General features: G+C 39.8%; 2 protein-coding genes across 2 annotated transcripts in view; one reads left to right on the top strand and one right to left on the bottom strand.

The window, feature by feature from the left end:
• The window catches only part of LOC138037770 (adenosine receptor A2b-like), a 12,425-nt gene extending 12,193 nt beyond the window's left edge, over window positions 1-232 (bottom strand). Inside the window, exon 1 of the mRNA XM_068883669.1 lies at window positions 129-232. The gene's annotated coding sequence lies outside the window, so the exon portion shown is untranslated. The remainder of the gene's footprint in view (window positions 1-128) is intronic.
• Window positions 233-12,442: 12,210 nt separating this feature from the next.
• Window positions 12,443-12,500, top strand: part of LOC138037769 (adenosine receptor A2b-like) — a 5,073-nt gene continuing 5,015 nt past the window's right edge. Inside the window, exon 1 of the mRNA XM_068883668.1 lies at window positions 12,443-12,500. This exon is cut by the window's right edge and continues 43 nt beyond it. The gene's annotated coding sequence lies outside the window, so the exon portion shown is untranslated.

Raw genomic sequence — 12,500 nt, 5'->3', positions numbered from 1 at the left:
CTCTCAAGCTAGATAACCTACGTATGCTGTGAGGAAATTTTAATCCGTGCTAATTGTCAGAGGAAACATTAGCTTTGTTCTTTCCAGTTAGTGAATTTTGGGCTGTTAACTTTGGTTATAAACCTTACCACTCGCTTGAATTTTCTTCTTACAATTATTCTTCAGGCCGCACTTCTGATAACAGTTATTTCATGTACCTTCTGTATACAAGCCTTCTTTTTGCTTGTTTTGCAATGGCCTATTTTGAATAAATCCAAAATATTGAAATTAATATTTGTTCTTTTGCACGCTATTTGGTTAGTGCACCTGGGAGTTCTTGGGTTTTCCTTGAATCATTTTGTTATCGGTCATGAATACTGAAAAATCATTTCAGTTAATAACGCGGTAATGCTCGGCTTGTTAAAGTGGTAATTTGCTTTGAAGGTTTCTTTAACATAGCCGGTTCAGTGAACAATCTTATTTAAGTTGCAAAACGTACAGCAAAATGGCTTAGCTACCTTTTCCGATGGCTTTGCCGCGATGCTCTTTCTTCCACGCCCTTTTCGTTAATTCTGTCCTCTATTTGTTTATTTTTGAGAAAAAACCGATGTTTTAGTCATTTGGAGAAAATCAAGACTATTCATTCATACGGTAGGTTTCAAATATTTGCGAATCTTTGCCATATGATATCCTTCTGAATTTTTTTCCTACAATCCTCAACGTCACTTTTTTTTTATAATATCTGCATTATATTTGTTTAGCTGTGTGTAAAGGATAGTTCAATACAATTTTTTAAATCCTTTTAATATTTCTTACCTTGTTTGGGATATGTTGAAATGCCTAAATCGACGATAAAATTCGAGAAGACGAAATTTTTCCTTGAATATCCATTAGGTGAAATTTGCGATATGCAAAATGACAACTGCACAGGTGCACACAGCCCTCTTAACAATTTCGTACCCTGAGTATTGGTTCCCTTTCAACCAGCGGTCGAGAACCTTCAAACGTGCGCGGAATGCACTATAATTATATGGGTTTATTGACTAAGCTTCGGTCAAGATAGCCGGATATTGGGTATAAGTTCTTTTTTTCGTGTTTACCGCGGACCGAGACGATGTCGAAGGATTCATTATATGGGATAAAAGATAGCTCCATCTTGCCTGCTCGAGTAGCCAATCGCAGCGCGGGATTTAGTTCATCTTGCCCGCTCACGGAGCTAGTCATATATTAAGGGCAGATATTGCCCTTTGGTTCTTGATGCGCATGCGTATGTTGCCTGGAGAACTTCCATATCGAAGAATTATGATAGTCTGCGGAGAGCGCTTGAAGATAGCGAGGACGTCGAGAAACAGCTGATTTCAAGTAAGGCTGTGATCTTAGCAGTTAGCTAAATTTAAGAAATTGCGTAAAGAAGCCCGAAAAAATTTAGGACTCCAACTGTGTTTTAACCCCGTGACTCGAGATACCGGTGCGACACTCTTACCAACTGAGCTACCATGAAGCCACTGGTGTTGGGGGCTAGACATTTGTGAGTTCATGAATGAATCAACGAACGAAATGAATCACATAATGAACTGCGGATATGAAATCAAGTAAGGCTATGAATGATCCTTGCAGATTCTAGCCTTTATTATTTGATTTCATATCCGCAATTCAATATGTGATTCATTTCATATAGAGCTACTTTCGTATGAGCTTGAAAAAGTGTTCGCAGTTTGTCTCACAGACCAATGTTTGGCAAGATTAAAACAGAGCTTCTCCAGGCTTATTCCCGCCAAGGAAACCTTAATATGGGCAGTAAACAGTTCAATTGCCCAATCACATTACTCAATTTCAACTGACGTCAAAGCAAAATGCCGATCGCTTTCCAGAAAGTTCCACGGAGAGATGACGTTGTTTGCATTTGCGTTCGCTAAGCCAATAAAAATTCTCGTTCGTTTGCTTTTTTTTCCTTAAGCCATTTAATTTTTTTGCATTTTTGTTTTCGTTCTGCTTTTACGTTTATTTTTCAAAGTCATATGAAAGTCGGTCTATCATTTCGTTCGTTTAAACAGCTGAGTTTCGATTTGTTGCCTCGTACAGCAGCAGTCCAGGACAACAGCAACCTGGCAAACAAACGTTAATTATAACCTCTAATTTTATTGGGTCGATATAGAAAGCAACTCTATGGTGTTGTTTTATTTAGGGACGGTGCATAATAATTCAAAAGTATTTTACGCGGTTTATGAATATGCGGGAAAAGCTGATCTTAACAATTGTTATTGAAACCCAAAAAGAAAATTGGGGGTAACCGCTCCTTTTTCAAAGATAATTAGTAAACAATCTATACAATAGACCAATTTCGATATATTAAATTTTAGTCCGAGATAATGCCCTTTGTTTCGGACTAAATTTTAATATATCGAAATTGGTCTATTACATGTAAATCTATTGAAGTAAGAGAAAATCTTTGAAATGAAACGGCGGCTTCACGATAGAAAAACCGAACATTTCAAGGCCCTAACTAAAAATGATAATACTTCAGCCATTGCTGACCACGTCAAGGCCACTGGACATAACATCAAGTGGGATCATTTTGATATTTTAGCGAAGGGCAAAACAGACTATCATTGTAAAATAAAAGAGACCTTCTTTATTCAAGAACTTGAGCCAGCTTTCAACGTCAACGTTGGAAGTGAAAAGCTGATGCTTTGTTAATCTTTTCTGTTTTTATTATTATTATATATTTTACTGTTAAGTATTTGCTTAATCTAGGTTCCTGTCCCTTCATCCGCTTTGTTATATATAAATAGCTGTTTTAAATTTCAACGGTTACTTTTGAAAATGTATGTAGAGCACATACGAAACGTTAAGTCATAATCAAAATGAACAAGTTCAATATGTTTATCACTGCTGTTTGTGTCTTATTTTTCATCAAACTACGATGGCCCAAGAACAAAAGTATTTAGCCATCGTCTTTTTCTCGTATTTCTTAAACCAAACGTTTAAGTCATTCATCGTAACTCGATGATGTTATCAAAAATGTTATCTAAAAAAAATTCCACCCGAGTATGCTTGTTCCCAAAGGGAAAAGTTCATCATTTCAAAGATTTTCTCTTACTTCAATAGATTTACATGTAATAGACCAATTTTGATATATTAAAATTCAGTCCGAAACAAAAGGCATCATCTCGGACTAAATTTTAATATATCGAAATTGGTCTATTGTATAGATTGTTTACTAATTATCTTTGAAAAATGCGCGGTTACCCCCAATTTTCTTTTTGGATTTCAATAACAATTGTTAAGATCAGCTTTTCCCTCATATTCATAAACCGCGTAAAATACTTTTGAATTATTATGCACCGTCCCTTAATAAAACAACACCATAGAGTTGCTTTCGATATCGACCCAATGAAATTAGAGGTTATAATTAAGGTTTCTTTGCCACGTTGCTGTTGTCCTGGACTGCTGCTGTACGAGGCAACAAATCGAAACTCATGATCAGCTGTTTAAACGAACGAAATGATAGAGCGACTTTCATATGACATTTACATGTATTTACATGTATTAGGTCGGTAAGAACCGTTCGGTTATCACACCAACCATAAAAAAAACAATTATCAATATATAAAATGATGATTTAAAAATTTAAACAAAGAAAACTATATTAAACTAAATATAACTATTATTTAATTAAGAAAAGCTGTTAACCTATATTTGAAAGTTTCGAAGGAGGATGATGAAACAATAGCCTCAACTTGGGAGGCAGTTCCAGTCCGTTATAGTTTTTGGAAAAGACGAAAATTTAAAAACGTCTTTATTTGCATATCAGGATGTTGAATCAAATATTTTCGGGTATCGATATCAATAAGACCATGAGTTAGTTTATACATAAGCGTTAATCTAGCCTGCCTTCCTCTCGTTTCCAGCGTGGCCCACCCTAAGTCTTTAATCACGTCCGTAACACCAGCATATCTATCATAATTCTGTGAGCAAAACCGTGCTGCTTTACGTTGATCCATTCCCAGAGCACTGATATCTTTCTTTAAAAACGGTTCCCAAGCCGCACTTGCATATTCCAGCTTCGGTCGTACTAGGGATGTATATGCAATTTCTTTTACTTTCTTTGGGCAATTCCAAAGGTTGCGTTGTATTGTACCCAGTGATTTGCTTGCTTTAGCTGCTGTTATAGAAACATGGGCTGACCACTTGAGCTTGTTACTGATGGTGACCCCAAGGTATGGGAAGGTATCAACCTGTTCCAGCTCTACACCACAGAAGACATATTTTCTCTGGGGTGGATTGTTCTTATATGAGATGGTAACAATTCTACATTTGGAAGGATTGAACTCCATTTGCCAGTGATACTGCCAGGATTCTAAACTGCGTAGGTCAGATTGAAGAAGGTCACAGTCGATCCGCATCGCTAGCGACAATGCCGTAAAGTAAAGCATCGTCCGCAAAGAGCCTAACTGATGATTGCACGGTATCTGGTAAGTCGTTTATGTATAATAAAAAAAGCAAAGGACCGAGGACTGTACCCTGGGGTACGCCAGAAGCCACCGGACATTGACTTGATGTCTGGCCTTCACAAACAACTGATTGAAAACGTTGTGTAAGAAACGACTCTAACCAGTTTAGGAGCGAGCCTTGGATTCCATAGTACTGCAGCTTCCTTAGGAGTCGCCTATGAGGGACCTTATCGAAAGCTTTGGCGAAGTCCAAAACGGCCGCATGGATAGATGAGCTCTGGATAGTCTTTGCCATGTCGTGTAAGGTAAGAATTAGCTGCATCTCTGTGGATCTCTTTGCCCTAAAACCATGCTGACAGTCTGTTACGATGTTATGGTGGTTTAGATGTTTCATAATAAAGCTGTGGACGATATGCTCGAGGATCTTCGATACAACACAAGTAAGAGAAATAGGTCTATAGTTAGCAAGGTCAGATTTCTTTCCCTTTTTAAAAACTGCACACACATTTGCCTCCTTCCACCTGCGGGGTACAGTGCCACTGTCTATCGAGTCTTGCAATGTCTGTAGCAAACGTTTTAAGAAACCAGGGTGGAATCTGGTCTGGACCACTGGCCTTAAGACTCCTTGCTCTGAAATAATTAAAGACCCCAACCCAGGGGTAGGATCAGAGCCCATTTCTGGAATATTTTCAAGGTCCTCCTTAGTAAACACACTTGAAAATTGGCTGTTTAAAATTTCTGATTTAAGACGACCATCACTTATGACTTTGCCATCGACTTCAAAATCTACTATCCCTCGATTTTCTTGTTTAAGCCGCTTTACGTAGGACCAAAAACGTTTTGGGTTGACCTTGATTGCCTCACTGAGGTGGCCACTTATATACTCCTCTCTTGCCAACTTAAGATTCTTGTGCATGTGTTTCCTGGCGGCAAAAAACTTATTCCAATGATGTTCAGATCCTGTTTTCTTTGCCTTGTTATATAGTCTTTGTTTTGCCCTGGATTGTCGTCGAAGCGAGCGATTGAACCAAGGTACGTAAATTGTATCTTGAACTTGTCATCTTATACGGGATACAAGAGTCCATAATGTTGCGAACACTGTTTTCAAAATCATTCCACTTCGCTTCCACCGAGTTGTTATCATACTGAGTGTTGAGCTTTTCAGTAAGTGTTTTTAATTTCAATTTAATACGCTTGTTGTCAAGCCGCTTTCTGATGTAAATTTTCCGCTTGACATGCCGTTTTTTGTGGCAGGATAGCTTCAGGGTAAACAACACTATGTCATGATCGCTAATTCCTGGTTCTACACTTACATTACAAATGATGTCTGGGCTATTTGATAAGACAAGGTCTAAGGTGTTACTTGAGTTGCCTTGTCGCTTAGTTAGTTCCTTTACGAACTGCATTAAATTATATTCTTGAGTCAGCAATCAATTTCCTGGAAGAAAAAGAAGGATTTGTTGGAACCTCGAGATTATCCCATGAGATATTTGGAGCATTAAAATCGCCCGCGACAATCACATCATGTTTGTGGAGTTTATCACCTAGTTTGAGCAGAGAAGCGTCCAGTTCATCCAGACTTTTAACATCGTGGGAATGTGGTCGATAAAAGGATGCAAGAAAGAGTGATTTAGACCGCCTTCCAGCCGTTTGCCATTGGCTCCAGATGATTCCGCAATCTGTGTCCAAATCAACACGATGCGTAGCTATGATATCACCTTTTATTGCTTGGAAAACACCACCACCGGTTTGACCTTCGGCTCTGTCCTTTCTAAATACAGTATAACCTTCCGGGAAGATCTCCGAGCTTGTAATATCTGGGTTTAACCAGGATTCAGTGCCAAGAATTACATCGGGTTTGTGTACATCAATTACAGCTGCGATGTCTGCAATCTTGTTCTTTAAGCTCCGGCAATTTATGACCAGACCTGTCAATTTCCTTGGTTTTGAGTTCGGTTTAAAATGGCGCGACGCCTTTGTCGACGTTTGTTTACAATTTGCTTGTAGTGGAGGAACTTCGGCGTCGCAACTAGCACAAGGAATGCAAGGAATTATCGAAAAAAGAGTCTGAGAAATTAGGCAATCCGCAGAGAGGGCAAATCCAGGAGCAGGACGACTTTGCTAGGATCTCGTACATCTCGTGCGATAAATCGCAGCAATCAGACCTCACGTGAAACCATTGCTCGCACTCGTCGCACTGAATCCCCATTTGGTTTGACAGGCTTCGAACATATAATAATAAAAAATAATAATAAAATATATTTATACAGGGGAAAATCAACTATGCAGTTTTCAAATGCGCCTTACAATAAAAGAACAATATATAACACTATATAGTCAAAATTACACGAATGAATAATTATCTAGTCTATAAATTACAATACTATATCAGAAAAAGCTTTTTTAAAAAGATGAGTCTTCAAATTACGTTTAAAAACTCTAAAATCGGAAGTGCATCTAAGATCTAACGGAAGATTATTCCACAGTTTTGGTGGGGCGGCCACAAAGGCTCGATCGCCAAGAGTAGGGAGAGTCCTGAAATCTGGATTTGAAAGCAGATATTATTTGATGTTATTTGATCTGAGGCTGTAGGAAGAATTAGGTTTAAAATTTACGAGAGATGATAAATAATTAAGAGCTGTACCATGGATTGCTTTGTGAGTGATTATAATAATCTTATAATCTATTCTAAACGTTACAGGTAGCCAGTGTAAATTGTATAGTATAGGTGTGATATGGCAATACCGTGGTGCTAGATATAGGACTCTTGCAGCTGCGTTTTGAACACGCTGCAGTTTACTGAGAGTGCAGTAGGGTAGTCCGTATAAAAGTGAATTACAATAGTCCAATCTGCTTGTGATGAAAGCGTGGATAAATTTATGGGCAGATTCTATACTTAGATATTTTCTGACGCGTCTAATGTTGTGAAGATGAAAAAAAGCACTCCTACACGCTTTGGTTCTGTTGAAGTTCAGGTTGAAATTTCAGTCAAACCAGGCCCCTAAGTTTCTAAGGGGTTCCGTGCTCGGAGAGATGATGGATTCGCCAATAGTTAGAGTAGCGCGTTTAGTTTTCTGTAGCTACGCTTTCGTCCCAATGAGCATGAACTCTGTCTTGGAATCATTGATCATGAGTTTATCATTGATCATCCAGTTACGGATGTCACAGAGGCACGCTTCCATTGCTGCAATGGCGGCGTCTTGATTGGAATCATCATTTGGATTGAAAGCCAGATAGATGCCAGTATCATCAGCATAACTGTGCGCTGTTGGGAGGTGCTGGCTAATCACATCAAATAACTCACTGGTGTAAAGGGAGAACAGCATTGGGCCGACACAGGAGCCCTGTGGCACACCAAACTTCAAATCAAAACTGTCCGACTTTGCACTGCCGATTACAATACGCTGGGATCTATTCGACAGATAGGATTTGAACCACGTTACTGCTTGATCTTTAATTCCAAGTTTGTATTCCAGGCGCCGCAGTAATATGTCATGGTCTACTGTGTCGAAAGCAGCGCTTAAATCTAGGAACACTAATAATGTGACTTGTTGTTTGTTCATGTTGACGAGTATGTCGTTGCGCATGCGCAGTAAGGCAGTTTCCGTCCTGTGACTTTTTCGGCAGGCTGATTGAAATTCCCGAAACATCTGATTGGACGACACGTGATCGGAGATTTGTAGTGCAGCTGCCTTTTCAGTGATTTTTGAAAGGAAAGCAAGATTGCTGACGGGCCGGTAATTTTTCTTTATCAGATCCATGTTGGCGTTCTTTAACTTTGGTCTCACTAAACCCTCTTTCCAAATGTCCGAAAAGTGACCACTACTGAGCGAAAGATTAACCATGTTGGAAATGGTCGGTAGGAGTTCGTTAATACAGTCTTTAACAATCTTGATAGGAATGGGGTCATTGTCGCAGGTCTTGTTTGGGGCATTCAGCACCAGCTTTTTGATACGTTCAGACGATATTGGCTGGAAGTTATTGAAGAGTGTGCCAGCAAACGAAGACTCTTGAATACTACTTCCGATCGAATGGTGAGGGTGATTCAATGAGGAGTCAATTCTATCCAGCTTTGAGCGAATGACATCGATCTTTTGTATAAAGAATCTCCCGAAATCATTAGCAAGCAAAGTAGGGTCAGCGTGCTTGGGGTATTTTTCCTGTGACGACCCTCCTAGCAGTGCACTGGCCGTCTTGAAAAGCTTTCTTTGATCACAATCGTTTTCATTAATAAGGTTGAAATAATAGTCACGCCTTGCTTGCTCTATAATGTGATTCGTATGATTGCGTGCCTTAATGAAATTAACCCTGTCTGACTCGAGCCCCGTCCTTCGCCATATTCTCTCATACCGTCTACGTAAACGCTTTGCTTCTTTGATTTCGTTCTTGAACCAAGGAACCCGCGGACGAACCGTGATAGTTTTCTTTTGGAGAGGAGCGTGTTTATATAAAAGGCCAGTCATGGTTGAACCGTAACAGGAAACAAGATCAGTAATTTCATTGGGGGGGATTCTGGCATAGCCTCGATTCCCTGAGATCATACTTGAACGATTCAATGTCTATAGCCTTAGCCTTCCTGTAACAGATCTCTTCAACAGTTGTAGCCGGCATACGGAGAGTTAGTTCAGATAGAACAGAACAATGATCTGAAAAGAAACTGTCAGAGATGGCCGTGGTCAGAACAAGGCCATCCAAGTCCCGTGTAATGATCAAGTCTAAAGTGTGTCCAGAACGGTGAGTTGATGCAATCACGTGTTGTGTGAGCCCCATGCACTCCAAGAGATCTAAAACCTTAAAAGCGTCGGGATCATCTGGGACGTTCACATGAATATTCATGTCTCCTACAATGAGGAGACGTTCAGATGACAGCACAGTTGATTCTAGGTATTCAGTAAATTCGCCGAGAAAGATGGATACCGTTACTGGGTGTTTTTCTGAGTACGGTGTCCGATAGATAATGGCTACCTTGACTTTGTTGCTTCCTGAGATGACCATATATTCAGCAAACTCAAACGAAGTCTTTTCCCCAGCAGTGTGAAAGGTCACGGACAGTTCTGTGCGAGACAACAGAGCAATAGCACCCCCTCCTCGCTGAGAGCGTATTTGATCATGAAACATGTATCCAATAGGAGTGCATTCAGCTCTAACCGCCTCATCATCCGAGGATAGCCAAGTCTCAGTTAATGCACATACATCAATCTCATTACTGCACAAATATTCTTGGAGAACTGCAGTCTTAATGCGTACGGATTGGCAATTCCATAAGCAGAAATTCAGCGGTCGTTGCGGAGTAGGGTTGTTGTGACAACAAGTAAGCCTGATAAGATTTTTAATGTTCCGACGAACACCAGTCGAGGCCGCTGTGTTATTGTTTACAATGACGTCTCGCGAGGACACTATTGCCGGTATTCTCCTGATCCCTGTGGGACCCGGGTTGAGTTTAAATACTAAATCACCGATCAATAGAGAATGAAATGTCGCAATTGATCCGGAATAACAAATGCAGGGGCGTTTGTGTCTTTTGTGTCTTCTGATACTCAAGCATCTGCAGAAAGTAGGATGACGCAGTAGGAAATAATACTCGCGGGAGATCTCATAATAGCAAGTCCTTCCATTATTGTAATTCCATAAATCCAGTAACAATGGCGGTATCATCAAAAGAACGCAGGTTTTGTTCTCTAATCCTGTAGTGCAACCTAATTTACTCGAGGCCAAAAACGATGAAGCATCCAAATCTCGAGTTTCCACGGCCAATATGCTCTCATCCTGGCCAGAAAAGAGTTGGAAATGACACTGGGTTTCTAGAAACCGATTACCATGGTTTTGGTTGTCAAGTGGCCGAGCAGTAAGGAGAAAAAGAGAGAACAAGACGGAGAAACCAAACGCACGTCCATATACCACATATACCACAAGGAAATTTCCACTGACCAGGGTTTACTTCAATATCTCCTCCCAGCAATAGCAATAAGTGGCAAAACACTGAAGAACCACTTTGGTAATTATTATCAATAGACTTATTCCTCCTCGCTCGTACGAAGCATTGCAAACCGGCTCCAACACGATGAAAATCATCATTTGTCGCCGGAGTCTTGCCAATAAAATAGCTAGATATTCTTTGTGGCCTTAGTAGCTTTCCTTCGTTAAAATCCAACCATTTAGTCATTTAAAGTACACCCAAAGTTGCGAGTAAAGGAGGAAAAAACGCGTGGCAGCCATTATGCAAATTTCACCGTCAATAAACGTAAAAACAGAACGAAAACAAAAATGCAACAAAATGAAATGGCTTAACGAACAAAAGCAAGCGAGCGAGAATTTTCATTGGCTTAGCGAACGCGAATGCAAACAACGTCATCTCTTCTTGGAACTTTCTGGAAAGCGATCGGCATTTTGATTTGACGTCAGTTGAAATTGAGTAATGTGATTGGGCAATCGAACTGTTTACTGCCCATATTAGGGGTTTCCTTGCGGGAATAAGCCTGGAGAAGCTCTGTTTTAATCTTGCCAAACATTGGTCTGTGAGACAAACTGCGAACACTTTTTCAAGCTCATACGAAAGTAGCTCTATATGAAATGAATCACATATTGAATTGCGGATATGAAATCAAGTAATAAAGCCTATAATCCTTGCAGATTGCTGCGAGGATCATTCATAGCCTTACTTGATTTCATATCCGCAGTTCATTATGTGATTCATTTCGTTCGTTGATTCATTCATTAACTCACAAATGTCTAGCCCCCAACACCAGTGGCTTCATGGTAGCTCAGTTGGTAAGAGCGTCGCACCGGTATCTCGAGGTCACGGGCTTGAAACACAGTTGGAGTCCTGAAATTCTTCAGGCTTCTTTACGCAATTGCTTAAATTTCGTTAACTGCGAGAATCACAGCCTTACTTGAAATCAGCTGTTTCTCGACGTCCTCGCTATCTTCAAGCGCTCTCCGCAGACTATCATAATTCTTCGATATGGAAGTTCTCCAGGCAACATACGCATGCGCATCAAGAACCAAAGGGCAATATCTGCTCTTAATATATGACTAGCTCCGTTAGGGGGCAAGATGAACCAAATCCCGCGCTGCGATTGGCTACCCCGAGCAGGCAAGATGGAGCTATCTTTTATCCCCTATAATGAATCCTTCGACATCGTCTTGGTCCGCGGTAAACACGCAAAAAAAGAACTTATAGCCAATATCCAGCAATCCTGACCGAAGCTTAGTCAATAAACCCATATAATTATAGTGCATTCCGCGCACGTTTGAAGGTTCTCGACCGCTGGTTGAAAGGGAACCAATACTCAGGGTACGAAATTGTTAAGAGGGCTGTGTGCACCTGTGCAGTTGTCATTTTGCATATCGCAAATTTCACCTAATGGATATTCAAGGAAAAATTTCGTCTTCTCGAATTTTATCGTCGATTTAGGCATTTCAACATATCCCAAACAAGGTAAGAAATATTAAAAGGATTTAAAAAATTGTATTGAACTATCCTTTACACACAGCTAAACAAATATAATGCAGATATTATAAAAAAAAAGTGACGTTGAGGATTGTAGGAAAAAAATTCAGAAGGATATCATATGGCAAAGATTCGCAAATATTTGAAACCTACCGTATGAATGAATAGTCTTGATTTTCTCCAAATGACTAAAACATCGGTTTTTTCTCAAAAATCAATGAACAAATAGAGGACAGAATTAACGAAAAGGGCGTGGAAGAAAGAGCATCGCGGCAAAGCCATCGGAAAAGGTAGCTAAGCCATTTTGTTGTACGTTTTGCAACTTAAATAAGATTGTTCACTGAACCGGCTATGTTAAAGAAACCTTCAAAGCAAATTACCACTTTAACAAGCCGAGCATTACCGCGTTATTAACTGAAAATGATTTTCCAGTATTCATGACCGATAACAAAATGATTCAAGGAAAACCCAAGAACTCCCAGGTGCACTAACCAAATAGCGTGCAAAAGAACAAATATTAATTTCAATATTTTGGATTTATTCAAAATAGGCCATTGCAAAACAAGCAAAAAGAAGGCTTGTATACAGAAGGTACATGAAATAACTGTTATCAGAAG

The sequence above is a fragment of the Montipora capricornis genome, chromosome 2 (genome assembly GCF_036669925.1).
Source record: "Montipora capricornis isolate CH-2021 chromosome 2, ASM3666992v2, whole genome shotgun sequence".
In the NCBI taxonomy this organism is placed as follows: Eukaryota; Metazoa; Cnidaria; class Anthozoa; order Scleractinia; family Acroporidae; genus Montipora; species Montipora capricornis.
The sequence above is the reverse complement of the archived record's forward strand: the minus strand, read 5'-3'. Positions and strand labels throughout refer to the sequence as shown.